General features: G+C 40.2%; 1 pseudogene; it reads right to left on the bottom strand.

Annotated features, from left to right (window-relative positions):
- Positions 1–569: 569 nt before the first annotated feature.
- LOC122706079 lies at positions 570–766 on the bottom strand (annotated as a pseudogene).
- Between the last annotated feature and the right edge of the window lie 23,962 nt (positions 767–24,728).

The raw sequence follows: 24,728 nt of genomic DNA, 5'->3' as shown, positions 1-24,728 counted from the left end.
GGTTTTTTTCTTTTTCTAGTTCCTTTAGGTGTGAGGTTAGGTTGCTTGAGATTTTTCTTGTTTCCTGAGGTAGGCTTGTATTGCTGTAAACTACTCTTTTGGAACTGTTTTTGTTGCATCCCATAGATTTTGGATTATTGTTCTTTCATTTTCATTTGTGTTCAGATATCTTTAAATTTCTTTTTTGAGTTCTTCAGGGACCATTGGTTGATTGTTTAGCCTCTGTGTGTTTGTGTGTGTGTGTGTGTGTTTTTCCTTGCAAATTTTTGTTGTAGTTGATTTCTTGTCTCATAGTATTGTGGTTGGAAAAGATGCTTGATATGATTTAAGTTTTCTTAAATTTATTGAGAATATTTTTGTGGCTTATTATGTGACCTGTCCATTAGGATATTGGGTTAGATGTCCTTTAGTACATTCTATCCAGTAGAATGTTCATGTGCACTTGAATAGACTGCGTATTCTGCTGTTTTTGAATGGAATGTTTTATATATATATATATATATGTATATATATATATATGAATTTTGACCAATATATATATTAAGTCAATGGTTTTTTTTTTTTTTCTTTCCACTCAGATGGTGTCCTCTCCCTCTTACTCTCCCAAAGGAAGAGAAGAACGATCATCAATGGCCAATAGCAGCTGCAAAAGCAACACCAAAGACCCGCTTCACGCTCAGGAGAGAACACTGCACCTCCTCCTCATGGTTTCGGGTGCTCTACACAATCAGAGAAGGTCAATGGTTTAATGTGTCATTTAAGGCCAGTATTTCTTTATTGATTTTCTATCTTGTTGATCTGTTCATTGATGTAAGTGTGATGTTAAAGTCCCTGACTCTTACTGTGTTGCTCTCAATTTCTCCCTTTATGTATGTTGATATTTGCTTTGGGTAAAAATACTTTTATTGGGTACGTGTATATTTACAATTTTCACAGCATCTTCTTGGATTGATCCCTTGATCATTATGAATGTAATGTCCTTTATTGTTTCTTTTTGCAGTTTTTGTTTTAAAGTTTATTTTGTCTGATATAAGTATTGCTGCTCTGACTTTCTCTTGATTTCCATTTGCATAGAATACCTTATTCTAATTCTCTCACTTTCAGCCTGTGTGTGTCTTTAGATCAGAAGTGAGTCTTTTTCAGGCAGCATATATATATATATATATATATGACTCTTGTATTTATGTCCATTTGGCATATCTGTTTTTTTCTTTGGAGCATTTAGTCCATTTACAATTAAAATAGTTACTGATACATATGTACTTACTGCCATTTTGTTAATTGTTTTGGAATTGCTTTTGTAGTTATTTTTTGATTATTTTGTTCTTCTTTTGCTTTCTTCCCTATGATTTGATGACTATCTTTACTGTTATTTTGGGCTCTTTTCTCTTTTTTGTGTGTGTCTTTATTATAGGTTTTTGATTTGTGGTTACCATAAGGTTTATGTAGCTATCTATGTTATTTTAAGTTACTAATCTCATAATCTCTAATGCACTTTAACACCTCTACATTGTTAGGTCCCTCCCCTACAATTACTGTTTTGACATCATATTTTACATCTTTTTGTTTTGTGTGTCCCCTAACTACTTACTGCAAATATAGGTGGTTTTACTATTCTTGTCTTTTGACCTTTTTACTAATTTTGCATAAGGTTGATTTACTATCTTTACTAAATATTTCCTCTTACCAGGAAGCTCTTTCTTTCTCTTTCCCCTCCTCCTCCCTCCTTAGAGAATTCCCTTTAATGTTTCTTGTTAAGCTGAATTAGTATAAAAAAATGAACTCTTTTAGCTTTTGTTTGTCTGTAAAACTTTTGATTTCTCCATAAAATCTGAAGGCAAACCTTAATGGGTAGAATATTTTGGTTGTAGGTTCTTCCCTTTCATCTACTTAAATATATTATGCTACTCCCTTCTCCCCTACAGAATTTCTGCTGAAAAGTTATCTGATAACCTTATGGGAGTTTCGTTGTATGTAACTTGATTCTTTTCCCTTGCTGCTTTTAATATTCTTTCTTTATATTTAATTTTTACACTTTCAATTAAAATGTGTCTTTGTATTGACCTCATTAGGTTGATCCTCTTTGGGACCGTCTTTGCTTCCTGGATCTGAATGTCTGTTTTCCTTCCCAGGTTAGGGAAGTTTTCAACCATTATGTCTTCAAATATGTTCTTAGTCCCTTTTTTCTCCTTGTGGAACCCCCATCATGCAAATATTAGTATGCTTGATGGTGTCCCTGAGGTCTCTTAAACCACCTTCACTTCTTTTTATTTTTTCTTTTTCTGTTCAGCTTTAGTGGTTTCCACTACTCTTTCGTTCCACTGACCTGTTCTTCTGTATCATTTAATCTACTGTTGATTCCTTCTAGTGTTGATTCCTTCCTCCTTTTCATTTCAGTTATTGTATTCATCTCTGTTTTGTTCTTCTCTATATTTGCTAACTCTTTTAAGCACTTGTAACTCCTACTCTGTTCATCCAATCTTCCTGAGTTATTGGATCATCTTTATGATTATTACTTTGAACTCTATTGGGCAGATTGGCTATCTCTACTTAGTTCTTGTGGGTTTTTAAAAAAAATTATTTATTTAATTGGAGGCTAATTACTTTACAGTATTGTAGTGGTTTTTGCCATACATTGACATGAATCAGCCATGGGTGTACATGTGTTCCCCATCCTGAACTCCCCTCCCACCTCCCTCCCCATCCCATCCCTCTGGGTCATCCCAGTGCACCAGCCATGAGCACCCTGTCTCATGCATTGACCCTGGACTGGCGATCTGTTTCACATATGATGATATACATGTTTCAATGCTCTTCTCTCAGATCATCCCACTCTTGTGGGGTTTTGTCTTGTTACTTTGTTTGGAACATGATCCACTGTCACGTCATTATGCCTGATTTGCTGGGTTTTATTTTTCCCTGTAATGTGGTAGATTGTTTACATTTCTTAACCTTTTGTAGGGTATGTCATACATGCCCCAGCAGTATAATCCTCTTTGATCACTAGAGCCCTGTGTTCTAGAGGTGTCATTCATCTGGCATGTGTGGGTCCTGTGTAGTAAGCTGACTACCATGGGTGGTCAGGTGGGCACAGCTGACCCCTGGCCTAGCTGGTTGCCAGGAGTGAAGTCTGCTGGCCACTGGTTGATGAGGCTGGATCATGAGGCAGCTGGCTGTGGTTTAGAGGGTCCTGGAGCAGGTTCCTGCCTACTGTTGGCTGAGGCTGGTCCTGTGGCTAGAGCTCACTCACCTGTGGGTGACGTCCTGGGGTTGTTGCCTGCTCACTGGTGGGCAGAGCTGGGTCCGAGGGTTTATGCACTGGTATATGGAGTCAGGCCCTGGGCCTTCTCATGGACAGCACCATGTCCCGTGGTGGCTGTGGGCTCAGAACTTTTTAAGACAACTGTTTTCTGGTTGTTGGGGCTATGTTCCCACTCAGCTAGTTGCTTAGCCTGAGGCATTGCCCTACTGGTGCCCACACTCTGGTGGGCAGGAGCTGGGTTGTGTCCTGAAGCTAATAAGCTCAAGGGTGCTTGTCAGCACCAGTGTTTGCATGGTAGAACAACACCCCCCCCCCCCAACCCAAAATGGCTGTCACCACTGTTTTTGTACCCAAGGTGAAGAGGTGGCTTCCCACCTCTCTGGGAGACCCTCCAAGATCAGTAAGTGGGCCTGACCCAGGTTTCTTTCAAATTATTTCTTCTACCCTGGGTCCCAGAGCATGTGAGATTTCGTAAGCATCCTTTAAGAGTAGAGCCCCTTGGCACTCTCAAAAGTAAGCCCTGCTGGCCTTCAGAGCCAAATGTTGCGGGGGTTTGTCTTCTGAGTGTAAGACCCCCTAGGGTGGGGAGTCTGACGTGGAGCTCAGACCCCTCACTTTGGGGAGAAACTCTGCAATTGTAATTATCCTCCTGTTTGTGAGTCACCCACCAGGGGTATATATAGATCTGACTAAACCGTGACTTTGCTGGTCTTATTCTCTCATTGTGGTTCCTTCTTTTTATCTTTTGTTATAGAAGCTTTTTTTCTGCTAGATTCTGGTCCTTCCCATCAGTAGTTGCTCTGTAGATATTATAGTTATAAATTCTGTGTGCCCTTGAGAGGTGGTGAGCTTGGGGTCTTCCTACTCTGCCATCTTGGCCATTCCCTTGCCTTAGGAACTTTAAGTAGTACTTTAAGTACCCCTCATCCCCCCCATCCCCAGTCTGACCTCAGAACTACAGAATCAGAGAATCTCCAGAAGTACAGCTGAAGTACAGTTTTGAAATGTTCTGCCGTTGATTCTCTTGTAATTTATGCAGTTGGATATTTAGATACCATTGCCCTAAACATATTAAAACTTATTTGTAAGTAATTTTCAAACATATTAAAACTTATTTGTAAGTAATTTTCCCTAGAGATGAAAGGTATGTTGTTTCACTCCATGTATATTTTAAGTTCAGGAATTAGAATAAATGAAGTCATATTATGACATTAACACATGATAAATATTGATCTACATTGACAAATAACATTGACTGAATAATGACATTTATAGCACTCTAAAACCTTCCCACATGCTTTCTTCTTTTTTATATTCTCATAACTATTCTGCAAGGTAATCAACCAAGGGATATTTAATGAGTTTCTGGTGGTGTTCAGGAACAGTGCTGGGTATACAGGGAAATGATTATTGGTCCCACATTACGCATTAGGATATGGATTGCGAGTGATTAAGTTTCCAGGGTCAGTTGATGGAAGACTCAGGACCGGCAGTTGATGGCTCAGTACATCCTAGGCTTTGCTGCCTGGAAACTTGCCAATTCACCTACTGCTGCTGTGATTACTCTGGGGAGTCTCCTAGATACCAGTGAATTCATCTTTCTTACCCTTTTGTTCTCTTTCTGTTGTATTCAAGCTTCCAATTATATATGAAAAAAATATTCTTTTTTCTTTTCCAGCCAGCTACCAGATCATCTCACTTTTCTTCTATTCTTTTAGAACAGATGATCTGTAACAACAAACTCTAGCATCAGCTTTCTCCCTTAGTCTTCATAGGCTCTTTCCTCTCCTCGTCACTCCACCCAGATAACTCTAATTCAGGTCACACAAATACCGTTCACAGTTAATCAGAACAGACCCTTTTGAAATCTTACTTTTCTTCTTACTCTTCTTTCTGAAAGAACCTTTCTCTCTGTCTTCCAAGTCCTCTGTCTGCATGTGCTGTCAGTCTTTCTTCAACCTCTCCTTTTCCTTCCTATTCTTTCCGTTGTTTCTCTAGTCATTCCTCACACGAGGACCTAGATGGGTCCCCTGCTTTTACTGTCCTCATTCAGTCCCACGTCACACACAGCTTCCAATAAATAATTCTCCTCAGCTAGTCATTGTCCAACCCAGAAGGCGACATGAGCTCTCTAGAGCCTGTGCTATTAGATGAAGTCTTACCCCTTAAGATTTTCAGTACCCTCAAGTAATTGTTGATTTATTCAACAACCTCATGCCTTGAAACCAACCCAAGCAAATTTCCCACTCCTGCCCCCTTCCAAAGCAGGAGATGTAATATGGGTTCAATCTCTGGTTGAGAAGATCCGCTAGAGGAGGGCATGGCAACCCACTCCAGTATTCTTGCCTGGAGAATCCCATGGACTGAGGAGCCTGGCAAGGCTATAGTCCATAGGGTTGCAATGAGTCGGACACGAGTGAGCGACTGAGCACACACATACCATGTGCCCATCCCAGACGTGACACCCACCTTGCACAGAAGCTCTTTCTTATTGCTTACCAGGACATGTCACCCAGCATCAAACTCTTCTAAAAGCAGTGTGGAGTTCAGATAAAGCATAGCCTTTGTCCTTTTTTCCTTTTTTAAAAAATTTATTTTTAATTCAATAATTGCTTTACAATGTTGTGCTGGTTTCTGCCGTCCAACAACATACATCAATCATAAGTCTACATATATCCTCTTCCTTGAACCTCCCCCTGTCCCACCCCTCTAGTAGTCACAGAGCCCCTGGTAGAGCTCCCTGTGTTTACAGCAGCTTCCCACTAGCTGTCTATGTTACATATGGTAGTGTATATATGTCAATGCTAGTCTCTCAGTTCATCACACCCTCTTCTTTGTCCACTGTGTCCACAAGTCTGTTCTCTATGTCTGCATCTCTATTCCTGCCCTGTAAACAGGTCTGTCAGTACCATTTATCTAGATTCCATCAGTCAGTCAGTTCAGTCACTCAGTTGTGTCCGACTCTTTGCGACCCCATGGACCGCAGCATGCCAGGCCTCCCTGTCCATCACCAACTCCCAGAGTTTACTCAAACTCATGTCCATTGAGTCGGTGATGCCATCCAACCATCTCATCCTCTGTCATCCCCTTCTCCTCCTGCCTTCAATCTTTTCCAGCATCAGGGTCTTTACCAATGAGTCAGTTCTTTGCATCAGGTGTCCAGTATTGGAGTTTCAGCTTCAACATCAATCCTTCCAATGAATATTCAGGACTGATTTCCTTTAGGATGGACTGGTTGGATCTTCTTGCAGTCAAAGGGACTCTCAAGAGTCTTCTCCAACACCACAGTTCAAAAGCATCAATTCTTTGGTGCTCAGCTTTCTTTATAGTCCAACTCTCACATCCATACATGAGTACTGGGAAAACCATAGCTTTGACTAGATGGACCTTTGTTGGCAAAGTAATGTCTCTGCTTTTTAATAAGCCGTCTGGTTTGGTCATAACTTTTCTTCCAAGGAGCATTAATAGATTCCATGTATGAGCATTAATATACAGTATTTGTTTTTCTCTTTCTGACTTCACTCTAGGTTCATCCACCTCAGTTCAACTGACTCAAATTCATTTGCTTTTATGGCTGAGTAATATTCTGTTGTATATATGTACCACAACTTCTTTATCCATTCACCTGTCAATGGACGTATAGGTTGTTTCCATGTCCTGGCTATTGTAAATAGTGCTGCAATGAACATTGGGGAATATGTGTCATTTTCAATTATGGTTGTCTCAGGGTATGTGCTCAGTAGTGGGATTGGGTAGGTGATGTGGTAGTTTTATTCTTAGATTTCTTTAAAGGACTCTCCATACCATTCTTTATAGACTGTATCAATAGCTTTTTTCCTTTTTCATTACATTCCCACTAGCAATACAAAAGGGTTTTCTTTTCTCCACAACCTGTCCAGCATTTATTGTTTGTAGATTTTTTGATGATGGCCATTCTGACCGATGTGAAGTGGTATGTCATTGCTGGCCTCTTTTTCTGCCAGGACCAAGAGAGGATCTTTGTCCACTGTCCATATACCATGAGTATATGATAAAGTTACTAGAGGTAGAACCCAGACAATTTTATCACGCTTCACTCCCCCCCCCCCCCCAAAAAAAAAATTAAGACCTCTAGAAGTTCTCAGTCTCATGCTAATGCATACTCTACCTCCAGTAATTTTCCCACTTACCACTTGACTTCTTGTCACTGTATGACTCCAGGGGCTTCTGCTACAGTTCATGGTATGCAGCAGCTTCTGCTCCAGTGGAACAACCAAACAAATCTTGGGATTCGGGCATGATGACAAGAGATTAGAAAGACTTCCCTGGGTCCTGACTGTGGAGACATCGGTAACATGGTGGAGTAAGAGATTGCCTTTCTCTGCCCCTTTCAATCTACAACTGCATAGCAACCACAAGTCAACAAAGGTGCCTCTGGCAACACAATAGGATGCTGGATAACGCCACACATCTGTACATATAAAGGTCGGTGATGGGAACAGATAGAAGTGGAACCGAGGGAACTGCGAAGTCAGTGCCTTCAGTCCCTGCCCTCTGACCATGCAGCTGACTCCCAGCTCCAGAGAACCTAGCAGCAACAGGTGAGGTGACTGTGCGTGACTCTGACCTCCTAATTACAGCAGCACCAGAGCCACAAGTGACTTGGCAACAATGGCAATGGGGTCGAGGATCCCATCCCTCCAGCCACTGGGCTGCCCACAATCCAGCCTCCACCTCCTTCTTCAATGGTGGAGCCCATGCACCTTATAGCACCTAAGAGGTAGAGGTGCCTATGCAACCTTGGCAACCATTCCACCAGTGTCCTCCTTCCCCCATGGCAGTAAAAGCTGCAACTCAAAGGATGCTGGATATGAGGGGAGAGCCCACCATGTCAGTGACTACAGTGGTTGTGGCAGAAGCAAGGCAGCAGTAACCCCAGAGGCATAAGAAACAATAATTGAAGGCACAGAGGCACACCTCTTTCAAAGAGGTGGAGGCTGGAAATTGCCCACTCTTCAAAGTGGAGTGGAGTGAAGGATTGCCTTTCTCTGCTCCTTTCAACCTACAACCATATAGCAACTACAAATCAACAAAGGTGCTTCTGTCAACACAATAGGTTGCTAGATAACTCCACACATCTGTACATTTATATATAAAGGTTGAATGCAACCAGGGGCAGCTCATTTAACAGAAACCAAAACTTGTGTTATAGCACCACCTACTGGAAACTTTGGCCACCGGATGCAAAGAGCTGACTCATTTGAAAAGACCCTGATGCTGGGAAAGATTGAGGGCAAGAGAAGGGGATGACAGAGGATGAGATAGTTGGATGGCATCACTGACTCAATGGACATGAGTTTGAATAAACTCCGGGAGTTGGTGATGGACAGGGAGGCCTGGCGTGCTGCGGTTCATGGGGTCGCAAAGAATCAGACATGACTGAGCGACTGAACTGAGACTGAGACTGGAAAACAGAAGAAAGTACTCTAATTTCTTAAAAAAAAAAAAAAAAAATAAGGTAGGGTGAGTATTAGTCACCCTGTATTCTGACTCTTCTTGAGGCCCCTGGACCTGTCAGGCTCCTCTGTCCATGAGATTTCCCAGGCAAGAACACTGGAGTGGGTAGCCATTCCCTTCTCCAGAAGATTTTCCCAACCCAGGGATTGAATCCAGGTCATTAATATATGATATTTGTTTTTCTCTTTCTGACTTCACTCTAGGTTCATCCATTTCAGCCTTGCTGTCAAGGCTGTATATTGTCACCCTGCTTATTTAACTTTTATGCAGAGTACATCATGAGAAGTGCTGGGCTGGGTGAAGCACAAGCTGGAATCAAGATTGCCAGGAGAAATATCAATATCACATATGCACATGAAACCACCCTTATGGCAGAAAGTGAAGAAGAACTAAAGAGTCTCTTGATGAAAGTGAAAGAAGAAAGTGAAAAAGTTGAGTTAAAGCTCAACATTCAGAAAACTAAGATCATGGCATCTGGTCCCATCACTTCATGGCAAATAGATGGGGGAACAGTGACAGACTATTTTTTCTGGGCTCCAAAATCACTGCAGATGGTGACTGCAGCCATGAAATTAAAAGACGCTTGCTCTTTTAATTATGACCAAGTTATGACCAACCTCAGTTCAGTTCAGTTGTCTCAGTTGTGTCTGACTCTTTGCGACCCCATGAACTGCAGCATGCCAGGCCTCATTGTCCATCACCAACTCCCGGAGACCACCCAAACCCATGTCCATCAAGTCGGTGATGCCATCCAACCATCTCATGCTCTGTCGTCCCCTTCTTCTCCTGCCTTCAATCTTTCTCAGCATCAGGGTCTTTTCCAATGAGTCAGCTCTTCGCATCAGGTGGCCAAAGTATTGGAGTTTCAGCTTTAGCATTAGTTCTTCCAATGAATATTCAGGACTGATTTCCTTTAGGATGGGCTGGTTGGATCTCCTTGCTGTCCAAGGGATTCTCGAGAGTCTTCTCCAACACCGCAGTTCAAAAGCATCAATTCTTTGGTGCTCAGCTTTCTTTATAGTCCAACTCTCACATCCATACATGACCACTGGAAAAACCAAAGCCTTGACTAGATGGACCTTTGTTGGCAAAGTAATGTCTCTGCTTTTTAATATGCTGTCTAGATTGGTCATAACTTTCCTTCTAAGGAGTAAGTGTCTTTTAATTTATTGCTGCAGTCACCATCTGCAGTGATTTTGGAGCCCAGGAAAATAAAGTCAGCCACTGTTTCCACTGTTTCCCCATCTATTTGCCATGAAATGATGGGACTGGATGCCATGATCTTAGTTTTCTGAATGTTGAGTTTTAAGCCAACTTTTCATTCTCTTTCACTTACATCAAGAGGCTCTTTAGTTCTTCTTCACTTCCCCACTTCTTCACCACCGATAAGGGTGGTGTCATCTGCATATGACCAACATAGACAGCATATTAAAAAGCAGAGACACTACTTTGCCAACAAAGGTCCGTCTAGTGAAAGCTATGGTTTTTCCAGTAGTCATGTGTGGATGTGAGAGTTGGACTGTAAAGAAAACTTAGTGCAGAAGAATTGATGCTTTTGAACTGTGGTGTTGGAGAAGACTCTTGAGAGTCCCTTGGACAGCAAGGAGATCCTAAAGGACATCAGTCCTGAATATTCATTGGAAGGACTAATGCTGAAGCTGAAACTCCAGTACTTTGGCCACCTGATGCGAAGAGCTGACTCATTGGAAAAGACCCTGATGCTGGGAAAGATTGAAGGCAGGAGAAGAAGGGGATGACAGAGGATGAGATGGTTGGATGGCATCACCGACTCAATGGGCATGAGTTTGAGTAAACTCTGGGAGTTGGTGATGGACAGGGAGGCCTGGCATGCTGCAGTCCATGGGGTCGCAAAGAGTCAGACATGACTGAGCGGCAGAACTGAACTCCTGCATTGCAGGCAGATCCTTTAATGTCTGAGCCAACAGGGAAGTCCTAGACCATCACTTAAATTCATATGCCCCAGTGAGGAACAATTCATCAGGCCCCATGAAGAACACAATAACGCTGTAACACAAAAAGAAAGTGACAATCCTTTAGAAAGGAAACTTAAAGTCATGGAATATTGTGATCTGACTGATAGAGAACTCAAAATAGCTGTCATGGGGATACTCAGTGGGCTACAAGAAAACTCAGAAAGGCAGTTTTGTGAACTCAGGAATAAAATTTATGAACAGAAGGAATACTTTATCAAAGAGATTGAAACTCTTAAAAGGAACCAAACAAATTCTAGAGTTGAAAAACTCAATAAATGAGATGAAGAATGCACTGGAAAGCAATGGATATAGAGCAGATACATGTAAAAAAGAATTAGCAAACTCAAAGATAGACATCCAGAAATGATACAAGTAGAAAAGGAAAGATAAAATATTAGAAAATAAGGAAATCCCGTGAGAGCAGACTTTTTTAGGAAAGGCAACATTAGGGGAATGGTTATCTGAGATGAGAGGGGACAGTTCTTAGTTCTCTCAGTTCTGAGTTTCCTCAGTTCTGAGGGAAGAGGGAACAGTTTATTTAAGGAAATAATAGCTGATCGAATTTCCTAAACTTGAGGGAGGAACTGCGTATACAAGTCCTTAAAGCTAAGAGAACACTTAATTATCTCAGTGCAAAAAGACCTTCTCCAAGACACATAATATTAAAATGGTCAAAAGTAAAAGAAAGCATTTTAAAGGCAGCTAGGAATAAAGGACAGTAACTCATTGGGTTATCAGATTTCTCGGCAGAAATCCTCTAGGCCAAGAGAAAGTGGAATGGCATTCTCAAAATTCTGAAAGATAGGCTTTCACCCAAGAATACAGAGCAAAGTTGTCATTCAGAGGTGAAGGAGAAATACTTTCACAGACAAATAAAAGCTGTGGGAGTTCATTAGTATTAGACCTGCCTTACAAGAGATATTGAAAGGAGCTCTTCCAAGTTGATTAACAATGTGTTCATTTCAGGTGTATAGCAAAGTGATTCATTTATACATATGTATCTGTGCTTTTCCAAATTCTTTTCCCGTTTAGGTTATTACGCAGTATTGAGCAGTTTTCCCTGTGCTATACAGTAGATTCTGTTTGGTCATCTGTTTTAAATTTAGTAACGTGTACATGTCAAACCCAAACTACCATTCTCTCCTTCCTCCCCCATTCTTCCCTTCTGTAAGTCTGTTTCTGCTTTGTAAATAAGTTCACTTGTATCATTTTAAAAAAATTTCACATATATACAATATCATATACTTGTCTTTCTCTGTCTGACTTACTTCACTTAGTGTGATAATCTCCAGTTCCATCCGTGTTGTTTCAAATGGCATTGTTTCATTCTTAATGGCTGAGTAATATTTCAATGCCTATATGTACCACACTGTGTTTATCCTTTCATCTGTTGATGGACATTTAAAATTTAGGTTGCTTCCAACCTAGATGCCCATCAGCAGATGAATGGATAAGGAAGCTGTGGTACATATACACCATGGAATATTACTCAGCCATTAAAAAGAATTCATTTGAACCAGTCCTAATGAGATGGATGAAGCTGGAGCCCATTATACAGAGTGAAGTAAGCCAGAAAGATAAAGAACATTACAGCATACTAACACATATATATGGAATTTAGAAAGGTGATAACGATAACCCTATATGCAAAACAGAAAAAGAGACACAGAAATACAGAACAGACTTTTGAACTTTGTGGGAGAATGTGAGGGTGGGATATTTCAAAAGAACAGCATGTATACTATCTATGGTGAAACAGATCACCAGCCCAGGTGGGATGCATGAGACAAGTGCTCCGGCCTGGTGCACTGGGAAGACCCAGAGGAATCGGGTGGAGAGGGAGGTGGGAGGGGGGATCGGGATTGGGAATACATGTACATCCATGGCTGATTCATATCAATGTATGACAAAACCCACTGGAAAAAAAAATAATAATAAAAAAATAAAAATAAAAAAATAAAATTTAGGTTGCTTCCATGCCTTGCCTATTGCAAACAGTGCTGCAGTGAACATAGGGGTGCATGTATCCTTCAGTTTTACTTCTCTTATTCCAATTTGGATTCCTTTTATTTCTTTTTCTTGTTTGATTGCAGTTTTTAGGGCTATCACTAGTATGATCAAACCATTGATTATGGTGTATAACTTTTTTAAGGCATTATTAAATTTGTTTTTGGTAAAGTTTTGTTGAGGTTTATTTTTGCATCTGTTCTTCGGGGATATGGACTTTTAAATGTCTTTTTTTTTTGGCAGTGTCTTTGTTTTGGGTATCAGGATGATGCTGGCCTCATAAGTAAGTCTGGGAGTGTTTCTCCTTTAGTTGTTTAGAATAGTTGAGAAGAATATGTGTTAACTCATCTTTGAATATTTGGTAGAATTTACCCATGGAGCTGTCTGGATCTGTACTTTTTGTTGTTGTTGTTTTTGGGAGAATTTTAAAAAATTATTGATTCAATTTCATTATTGGTATTTGTTCTTTTCCTGTTTTCTGTGTCTTCTTGATTCAGTCTTGAGAGATTGTATATTTATAGAAATTGTCCATTTCTTCTATCTTGTCCATTCTATCAGAGTATAGTTGTTCATAGCAATTTCCAACTAATTTGTATTTCTGTGGTATCAGTAACTTTTCCTTTTTCATTCTGATTTTATTGATTGGGCCCTCTTTTTTTTCTTTTTGTTTTTGGTAAGTCTGGCTAATGGTTTATCCATTTTGTTTATCTTTTAAAAGAACCACCTGTTTCATTCATCTTTTCTACTATTTCATTTACTTTTGCTGTGATCTTTGTTTTTTCCCTCCTGTTAATATTGGGTTTTGTTCTTGTTTTTCTAGTCCTTTTGTTGTAAGATTGTTTATTTGAGATTTTTCTTGTTTCCTGAAGTAGGATTTTATCACTATAAATTCCCATCTTAGATATGGTTTGAGTGTGTCCCATTGATTTGGAGTCATTGTGTTTCCATTTTCAATTTTTTTCAGGTGTATTATAGTTTTCCCTTTGAGTTCTTTAGAGATGTATTGGTTTTTAGTAGCATATTGTTTAGCTTTATTGTGTTTATGCTTTTGCATGTTTTTCTTACAGTTGTATTAAAGTTTCATACCTGTTTAGTCAGATAAGATGCTTGCTATGATTTCAGGCTTAACATTATTGAGACTTGTTAGGTAGTTAGCGGGTGATCTGTGCTGGGAAGTGTTCCATGGGCACTTGATAAGAATGTATATTCTGCTGCTTTTGGATGGAATGTTCCATATATATTAAGTCCATCTGGTCTAATGTTTCATTTAAGGCCATTCTTTCCTTATAAATTTTCTGTGTGGGTGATCTCTCCATTGATATAAGTGGGGTGTTAAATTGCCCTAATATGATTGTGATACTGTCGATCTCTCCCTTTATGTTTGTTAATATTTGCATTATGTATTTAGATGGTTCTGTGTTGGTTACATATATATTTACAGTTGTTTACCTTCTTGTTAGATTGATCTCTTGATCACTTTGTAATTTCTTCTTTGCCTCTCTGAGGCTTTGTTTTAATGTCTATTTTTGTCAGTACAAATATTGCTACACTAGTTTTCTTTTTGTTTCCATTTGTATGGGAGACGTTTTTCTATCCTCTCAGTCTGTGTGTTTCTTTAGATTTGCAGTAAGTCTCTGGTGGGCAGCATATATGTGGGTCATTTTCTTGATTCATTCAGCCATTGCTTATCTTTGGATTGGAGCATTTGGTCCATTTATGTTTAAGGTAATTATTGATAGGTAAGTACTTACTGCCATCTTGTTAATTGTTTTTATAGTTCTTTTTTGCTCCTTTTTTTCCTCTTTTTTCTTATTTGATGACTGTCTTTAGTGTTATGTTTTTTGTATGTGTATCTCTTATAGATTTTTGGTTTGTGGTTATCATGAGGTATGTATGTCATTACCATGAGGTGTGTGTGTGTGTTTACGTGTGTGTGTGTGTGTATATATATATTTTTTTATATATATAAAATATATATATATTTTCTTTGATAATCTCTTAAGTTCAACCATATTCTAATACTGCATTTTTACTCACTCTTGCCCATGTTTAATATTTTTTACATCATATTTTACTTCTTTTTGTTTTGTGTATCCCTTAACTATTTATTGTTGATATAGATGGTTGTGCTACTTTTGTCTTTTAACCTTTCTACTCACTTTATAAGTGGTTAACCTGTTATTCTTACTCTATATTTGCCTTTACCAATAAGATTTTGTCCTTTAGTAATTTTTGAATTTCTAGTTGTGGTTTTTCCTTTCCATTTAGAGAAGTCAGTTTAATATTTCTTGTAAAGTTGGTTTAGTGGTCGGAACTCAACTTTTACTTGTCTGTTAAACCCTTTCTCTCTCCTGCAAATTTGAATGCTAGCCTTGTGGGGGCGAGTATTCTTACCTGTAGGTTTTTTACTTTTATCACTTTAAATACATCCTGGTCCTCCTGTTGGCCTGTAAAACTTTCACTGATTAACCTGTGGGAGTCGCTTGTATGTAAACAATTGTTTTTCCCTTTGCTGATTTAAGATTCTCATTCTATCTTTTAATTTTTGGCATTTTAATTACAGTGTGTTTTGGTGTGGTCCTTTGCCAGGTTAGGGAATTTTCAGCTATTATTTCTACTAAATTCTCTGCCCCTTTCTCTCTCTTCTCTTTTTGGGACCCCTATCTTTCAAATTTTTGTATGCTTCATGTTGTCTCACAGGTTTCTTTATCCTCATTTTAAAAAGTTTTTTTTTTTTTTCACCTGTTCAGCTCATGTGGTTTCTCACTACTCTGCCTTCCAGTTCCCTGAATCATTCCTCTGTATCATCTAATCTACTGTTGGTTCATTCTAGTGTAATTTTAAAAAAATTTTACTTACTATATTCTTCAGTCTGTTTGGTTTTTCTTTATATTTTCTAATTCTTTGCTAAACTTCTCACTGTGTTCATCCTTTCTTCTCCTGAGTTCACAAGCAGCTCTATAATCATTGCTTTGAACTCTTGATAGATTACTTATCTTCGCTTAGTTTTTTGTTCTTTCATCTCCTAATTTTACCTAACTCTCTTTATTTGTATATATCAGGTAGGTTGTCTACATCTCACCATCTTGAGATATAGCCTTATGTCAGAGACATAAGGGGCTTTTGAGGCTCAGAATCATACTCCCCTCTTGTCAGCAGAGGTATATGCTCTAGTGAAAGTGAAGTGAAATTGTTGGTCTCTCAGTCATGTCTGACTGTGTGACCCCCGCCTGGACTGTAGCCCACCTGGCTCCTCTGTTCATGGAATTATCCAGGCAAGAATACTGGAGTGGGTTGCCATTTTCTACTCCAGGAGATCTTCCCAACCCAGGGATCGAACTTGCGTCTCTTGTGTTTTTAGGTCTAGCTTGCCTCCTTCTTGGTTAACCGACAGGTCTTGCCTTGTGCTGAGGCTATTGGTTACTGGTGGGCGGAGCTAAGTCATTGGGTGCCTGGCTATATGGGCTGGGTGTTCTTTGGTTTGGTGGTGGCCTGCCAGTGGGTGAGGCTGGGTCCTTGAGCAGCTGTCTACTTGATCTTAGGAGTCCTGGGACTGATGATGACCTGCTAGTGGATGGATAAGCTCCTGACACTAACAGGCTAGATTGGGGACTACAGAACGGTGCTTGTCAGCATCACTGTCCTTGTTGTAGAATGAGCTGCCAAAAATGGCTGCTGCCAGCCCATGTGTTCACAGGGAAAGTCCTCATTGTCTCTTGCCTCTCTGAGAGGCTTTCCAAGATCAGGAAGTGAGATGACTCAGTCTCCTTTCAAATTACTGCCTCTGTACTGGGTCTTAAAGTGTATAAGATTTTTGCTTTCACCTTTTATTATTTATATTTTTAGAAAAGATATTTATTTATTTGGCTGTGTTTCTTTGTTGCAGGATCTTCTTTCGTTGTGGTGCGCAGACTATTTATGGCTTGTGAGCTCTGGAGCGTGCATGCTCAGTGGTCATGGCATGTAGGCTCTTTAGTTGTGGCACACAGGCTAACTTGTTCCACGGCTTGTAGGATCTCAGTTCCCCAACTAGGGATTGAACCTGCATCCCCTGCACTGCATGGTAGACTGTCTATCTTTGGACCATCAGAGAAATCTCTGCACTTATCTTTTAAAAGCAGAGCTATCTCATACACAATTCCTGCTAGCTTTCAAAGCCAGTTCTTGGGGCTCATCTTCCCAGTGTAGGACTCCCACCCTCCCCTACCCCATCCAGCTTGAGAACCTGATATGGATCTCAGAGCCTTCACTCTTTGGGAAGAACATCTCTCTATCCTCCTGTTTGTGGTTGCCCACCTGAGGGTATGAGCCTTGACTATACCATGTCTCCACCCCTCCTACCCATCTTTTTGTATTTTCTTATCTAAAATATTTTCTGCTAGTCTTCAAGTCATTCTTATATAGTTGCTCTGTAAGTAGTTGTAATTTTGGTGTGCCCCTGGGAGGAGGTAAGCTTAGGGTGTTCATATGTACCATCTTGGCTATAACCCTCCCATCTTGGCTACTTCCTCCTCTATTAATATTTGCACTATTTTAACTGCATATTATTTTGCTTCACTTGTGAATTTTTGAAATATTTTATGTATGTATCTGTGAATAAACTGTGTTCCCAAGTAGACTGTGTTTAAATGCTCTTATTGAGTCTTTTGTTGGAGTTTCAGACAGTTTAGTACATTGTAGTGGGTGACTCAACATAACTTTCTTTACACTGGCAACTTGCATCACAGTATTTTTCTCCGTACTATCTCAGGTCTTGAATTTGGGGACTCTCTGAGGGTCTCTTTGCTCAGACTCTCTCTTGAGGTCTCCACACTGAGAATTGGAGCTCTATTGATATTAAAAGAGGCAAGATAAGGAAGAACCAGTGTTGTTGTTGTTCAGTCACTAAGTCATGTCTGACTGTTTGCGACCCCAAGGACTGTGGCATGCCAGGCTTCCCTGCCCTTCGCTATCTCCCAAAGTTTGCTTAAACTCATGTCCTTTGAGTCAGTGATACCATCCCACCATCTTATCCTCTACTGTCCCCTTCTCCTCTTGCCCTCAATCTTTCCCAGAATCGGTGACACTTTTTCAGTGAGACTGGTAGATAAATACAGCCTGTGAGGAGATGAGGCCTGCACCAGGGGAAAGATGCAGCTGTTGCAAGTGAGCAGAGTGGAGCTTGCAGAGAGGTGGAAGCCAGCATGATTTGGATGCCTAAGGATGCTCAGAGATTGGACTTCAGTCCCTGGAGGTCGAGGATTGCCTGATAGGAGCAGAGTAGATCCCCAGTCTTCAAGGGGTGTATTCCAGACAGAGGCTGGGTGTGGGAAAGAAAGTTACCCAACTTCTGTGGTACTTGGAGGTTAAGGGGTTGCACTGAATGTCACAACAGTCTAATTAGATGGTAGGTTCTATTGGCAACAAGCCCCCCATGGTTAGATGCTCTCCAAAAGTCACCTCATTAACATAACAAAAGACAAGCCACCTCAATTACTCTTATCACTTAGGAAATTGCAAGGGTTTTAGGAGCTCTATGCCAGTAACAGGGATGAAGACCACATATATACTTCAATTAAAAAAAAGTTATTTGACTACATCAGGTTTTAGTTGCAGCTTGCAAACTGTTAGTTGGGGCATGTAGGATCTAGTTCCCTGACCAGGAATTGAACCGAGGCCCCCTGCACTGGGAGCATGGAGTCTTAGCTACTGTACCATCAGGGAAGTCCCTATTCTTCTTATTATAAGTCACAATATCCCAGGAACAAAATTGATTAAACCAGCAATATGCTAGGCATTGTGCTAGGTACTGGGGATAAAGCTATGAATGAGACAGACATAGTCTCTATTCTTAGGGAGTGTATAGTCTTAAGGAGAAGACATATTATTAAACAGAACATTACAGGTAATTAAATAAACACTAAGAGTATAAGGAGGTAGATTCTTCAGAAATGTATGAGCCTTGAGACTTAGTAAGAGGGAGATGTGCAAGATCAGAAAAGGACTGGATTGGCCCTGTGATCTTGTGGGTAGGGGCTGAGTTGAAGAGTCTACGGTCAGAGGAGGCTGAGCCCAGACAGTGGAAGCTGGGTTTTAAGGTTCTAGGTACTTCCTCTCAGAACCCCCAGGGGATAATCTTTCTGTACTGTTTGTGTTATCTTCTGTGCAAGAAGCTGCCAGTTTGTGCTTTTCCAAGTTTAATTTCTGCCCATCAGGTCGAAAATATCCTACTGTGCATGTGAACTCTAGGATTCAAGATAAAATGTGATTTCTAGTAAAAATACTTTCTCTAGAACATAGTGGTTAAATGAAGTTTCTTCTCCTAATATGTGTAGTCTAGGGTAATATGAATTTTCTCAAGTTCAAGCTTGAGGTTTTATAGAAGGGTGGTAGGCAGTGAGAACTATCTAATGTTTGCACTGTTAGTTTCACCCTGATACATCAAAGTCACTCAAAGTAGTATTGACTAATCTATAGAATGGATACATTTATTTATTCACACAGTTTTCTTCATACCAGCAATTGAGTCCTGTTCACGCCTACTTTGACTTTGGAAAGAAAGAAAGGATTTACAAGGCAGGTAGACTTCTCGGGTAATGAAGGTGGTGTGCTCTCAGTGGTTGGTATGGGGAAGGAATAAGAGTGGCAAAAGGAGAAAAGGCTATATATAAAAAGTGACAAAGTGATTTTTTTAATGTATTTTTTTCCTAATATCTGATTTGAAATTGGGATATTTGCAGTCAGTGAATTCAGTTGACTTACATGATAGTTCCTCCTTGGTATTGTATCTTCAATTCCGGTATCTGCCAGCAGTTGGGCAACAGTGCCTTTCAGGGTGTACCAGTGTGACTAACTGCCTAGTGAACACGTATTTCATTTGGTTATATATGTAGCTGAGCGCCAAAAAATTGATGCTTTTGAGCTATGGTGTTGGAGAAGACTCTTGAGAGTCCCTTGGACTGCAAGGATATCCAACCAGTCCATCCTAAAGGAGATCAGTCCTGGGTGTTCATTGGAAGGACTGATGCTGAAGCTGAAACTCCAGTACTTTGGCCACCTCATGCGAAGAGTTGACTCTTTGGAAAAAGCCCTGATGTTGGGAGGGATTGGGGGCAGGAGGGAGAAGGGGACGACAGAGGATGAGATGGTTGGATGGCATCATCAACTCGATCGACATGGGTTTGAGTAAACTCTGGCAGTTGATGATGGACAGGGAGGCCTGGCATGCTGCGATTCATGGGGTCGCAAAGAGTCGGACACCACTGAGTGACTGAACTGAACTGAACTGATACCTGTATAGGGCTTCCCTAGTGGCTCAGAGGGTAAAGAATCTGCTTGCAAAGCCAGAGACCCAGGTTTGATCCCTGGGTTGGGAAGATCCCCTGGAGAAGGAAATGGCAATCCACTCCAGTACTCTTGCCTGGAAAATCCCAGGGACGGAGAAACCTGGTAGGCTACAGTCCATGGGGTTGCGAAGAGTTGGACACGACTGAGCGACTAACACTTAGACTTCTCAGACCTATATATGAACTAGGGATGCCTTGTGATTTGCTAACCACATATATATATGTATACATATTTGCCACATCGCCGATCATTTCTTCGTGAACATTTCCAGAAATGGGAGGATTAAGTCCCAAGGTGGAACACATATGTAAGTTGTTTGGAACACTGCCAGGCTGCCCTACAGAGAGGCTCTACTCACCTCCAGTGTGAGAGTGTTTCAGCGTGGTTTATAGATTGTAAAAGGAAAAAAAGTGATAGATGCTGTCAGTGATACTGAGATGAGCATTGCAGTTGGCAGGCTGTGCTCAGTCTTACCAAAGTCTTGATACTTAAATTGTGATCAGTGGGAAATTTGGCAGAAGATGTGCTTAGTTGCTCCAGTCATGTCTGACAAATCTTTAAATCTTGCTACAAGGTGTGATACAGTGGAAAGATCATTAAAGTGGCATTTGACATTTAATAAATGTTAGATTCCTTTCAGTCCCTCTCTATTACTTGTCTCTAAAATGCTGCCCCTCCCGCCTCTGAACCTGTGAACAGCTTTAAGGAGCACGGGCAACACTTCATGAGAGAAACCTGGTGAGTGTTCTTAACAGGGGAGAGACAGCAGACACTCATGGTGCAGAGTGACAAAAAAATGACACTATTTTTGTGCCTCTCTGCCGTGGACTTCCTGGCAATATGTGTTTATACCCTCAGAGGCAGTGAAAGTGTGATAATCGCTTAGTCGTGTCTGACTCCTTGTGACCCCGTGGCCTGTAGCCTGCCAGGCTCTTCTGCCCATGGAATTCTCCAGGCAAGAATTCTAGAGTGGGTTGCCATTCCATTCTCCAGGGGATCTTCCTGACCCAGGGATTGAACCTGGCATCCTGCATTGCAAGCAGATACTTTACCATCTGAGCCACCAGGGAAGCTAATGATTTCAGATCTTATCCCAGGACCGTGTTCACTCTGAGGAGCTTCCAATAACTGGAGCAAAATGCTGCTGGTAGTTGGTCAAGATGTTTAAATGTCACTTGGTAACTGATCAGTTTTGAGTCATGATGCATGTGATGCTCAGTCACACAAAGGCCCAGTGGCTCGCCTCAGCCAGCACTGCACAGAGAGTTAGTTGCATAACTTGCCATCCCTTGGAATGTGTCCTCCTAGAACATTCTGGCATAGGGAATCTAAGCCTTTCTCTAAATGTTGCTTTTCTAGAAAAGTTTACTCATTGGTAAAAGCCAGGGATATTGGACAACTGCATTGGCTAGCCCATTGACTGGCACATAACAGGTGCTTATTGGGTGAACAAAACATAATGAGAGAATAAACAGGAGAGTATTCATGGAGACATTGACATTACGTTTTGCTTGATTTCATGTCTATACTGTATATGAGAAACCTCTGTCAGTGCTTGATGCAGAGGAGGGCATCAGTATTCCAAGTGTTCTAGTAAAGTATGAACAGAATCTATGGGAATAGAGAATTCAGAGTCCTCTCAAAAATAGATTCTATTGGTCCTTCAGGGTCTAATCCCTGAGGTGAAAAGTATATACATTTATTTCTTCTGTCTAGTGTTTTAGTTATAATAATAGTACTCATTGAATACTTTCCATGTACTATACACATACTACCTTATTCGGTCTTCACAGCTTGATAAGGCAGGATCCATTACAATCATCCCCACTTTACAGATAAGGCAGCTGAGACACGAAGGGTAACTTAGCCAGTGGTAATTGGCCCCATAGCAGCAGGGGTGGGCTTTACCCGCCTCTGCTCTTACAAAGCCTGCTTTGTGTTCTCAGAACCCTGTCACAGAGATAATTCCCCCAAATGGGACATCTGGTCACTTTTAGAAAGGAGAGTGGAGAGGAAATGAATTCATTTCTACTTACCAATTAAACATCACTCATTTAGCAAAGGAAAAAATTAGGATAAAATAACTTGATCATGGAAAAATTAAATGGCCCTTTCAAACCAATATTTAAGTCACATTTGCTCCAGCCTGGCTCTCTCCCTGTATGGGTGGTAGACCAACTAGCCTTTCTATTTTACTCTTGGACATTTTGGCGTTTTATAGACATACAAAATGCGTTTGTGAAGTGCTCATAATTTACAGTCTCTGCATAGCACTTCTACCTTTATTCCCTGCTATGATAAACATAACCAGATAGCAAGTTCACAGAAGGTTGTGAGCTTTGAAGTCTTTGAAAAATCCGAAAATTATATGAGAATATTGTATATGTAATCACTGCTGAGAGCAAGCCAACATCTTCCCGAATGCCAGACACATGGCCCCTGTAAATCCTCTGCTAAGAGCAGAGAGAGGTGGTCCTGTTTATTTAAACTCCAGAGTGGAATGGACATGGTTAGCATCACGATAATTGACACAATCAGGATATTCAAATAGAATTGCTGCTACTCATGTGTATTTAAATGTCATGCTTACATCAATAGTTCAGAAGAAGAAAATCTCCACACTCAAGGTTGGAGTAAATAAAACAGCTTCACCTTTCATTCAAATGTATGTGAGAGGATTAGTAAATGTCTGAGGACTGTATATTTAATCTTGAGGAGATAAACTTTTATCAGTGATAATTTGCACACTTTTTGAAGCTCTTTGAAGTTACATTTGTGTTCCCTTAACTGGATCAAAAGTGTCCTAGTTGAATACAAGAGGAGCCTAAGAAATTTCTCTTTATGGTGCTCTGCTCCAATGGCATCAGTATTTACCTGCAGTTTTATATATGTCAGGTTTCAATTATGATGATCTATAAATTTATGTCCAGGAAGGAGACTCCATTGCTCAACACAGAGTTATCTTCTTGTTGTGTTGCTAGATACAATCCTGTGTGGAATTCCTGAACTTGAATTTTCACTTTGCTCTCCACACTTTTGGAAAAATATACAATTTGTGCCCAGATTGTTTTAAACTTAAAAGACTCTAGGAGCATAGATAAATGTATACTGAAAAGGTTACCCAAAGCAATTTTGATGGACAGATGTGACATGTCAAAAGCTCTGGGTGTATCTCAATCAGTTCCCACAAACCAGGGTGAGAACGATTCATGGAAACAAGGTTAGAATGAAAGACTCTCTGACGTGTAACACCATCAAGTGATGGTGGTGTGGCTAGAGATTAAGAGCAATATGGAAAAAGACTATTCAGAATATTAACGGAGGGCAAAATCAAATCTAGAGTACCTCCTTGATCAATTTAGAAGTTGAGACTATGTCACGCTAACTTTTTTTTTTAAACTGTGGATGAAACTGAAAGTTTGGAAATATGTCACAACTACGTCTCAAAAGAAAAAAGATAGCTTTCAGGTTTCAACTAGTTAAGGATTAAAGAGTGGGAACATAAAGCCTTTAAAACTTTCCTCTGAGGTTAGATTTTGAGGCTCTGAGTTAAGACTGAGTCATTCTAGACAGCCCACTTCAACATTTTCTTGCTCCTGAAAGATCTGGCTAATCACGTGTAGCTTTTGTTTTATTTCTGTGAGAGAAAGTAACTTCACCCTCAGGTCTAATGAATCACAAAGTGACTGTTGGGTTCCAAACATTGCCTCCTCCTGCTTGGTGATGAGTTAGCTGAGGCTGGTACATACAGCTCAAATAGATGGATCAGAACTCCTCCCATCGTCTTTCTCACGATTTTTGTCAAGGTCACCAACATTATCTTAGAATTAGGGCTCAGAACTCGGCATCTCTTTGACTTTTCCCCTCCCTCTTTCCTCCCTGTTGCCAAGCGTTGTTTCTATCTTTGGAATACTTCTTGAATTTATACTTTGTTGTGCATTTCCATTGACATTGCCTTAAGTTAGGTGATTATTACTACTTGCCTAGATAATTGTAAGAGTCTATAATCTAACCCTATGTTTTTCTTCCGTAATTTTTTTCAGTGTCTTCTGTATGCTCAATCTGGCAGACTGAAGCACGGTATTTGTTAATTCATGCCCAGACTGCTTTTTGATTCTTTCTGACTTTGCTGCTGTTCTCTCTGCCTGAATGATTTTCACCCTTGTTATATACATAAATCATACCAACCTTCAAAGCCCAGCTCGAATGTTTTCTATCCTGAGTTTGTCCTGATTATGAATCTCTTCTCTTTCCCTTCTTATTGCAACTTTTTTTCTCCCTTTATACAGGCGCTTATCACTGCATAGTTTGTCATAATAATTTATTTTATGTTTTATTTCTCTACTAAACTCCAACATTCTATGTAAGAATCTATGTCTAATTAATCTTTATATCTCTGGCACAGACTTAGGATAGTCAGTTCTGTACTTTTCATTATGCAAATAATGCAATTCAGGAAATAGAATACTAATTACTTAATAGTACAGTGTATGTCTAAATGTTGTCAATAAATTGTATATTTTTGTGTCAGTCCAACCATAGGCCAGTTGCTAAATTACTATTATAGTGTGACTGTTATCATTAGGCATAGAACCAGTGTTTTTTTCACATTAACATTTTTTAATCATTAAAGATAATTTTAA

This window comes from Cervus elaphus, chromosome 12 (genome assembly GCF_910594005.1).
Source record: "Cervus elaphus chromosome 12, mCerEla1.1, whole genome shotgun sequence".
NCBI lineage: Eukaryota > Metazoa > Chordata > Mammalia > Artiodactyla > Cervidae > Cervus > Cervus elaphus.
This window is presented reverse-complemented; position numbering and strand designations above follow the sequence as displayed.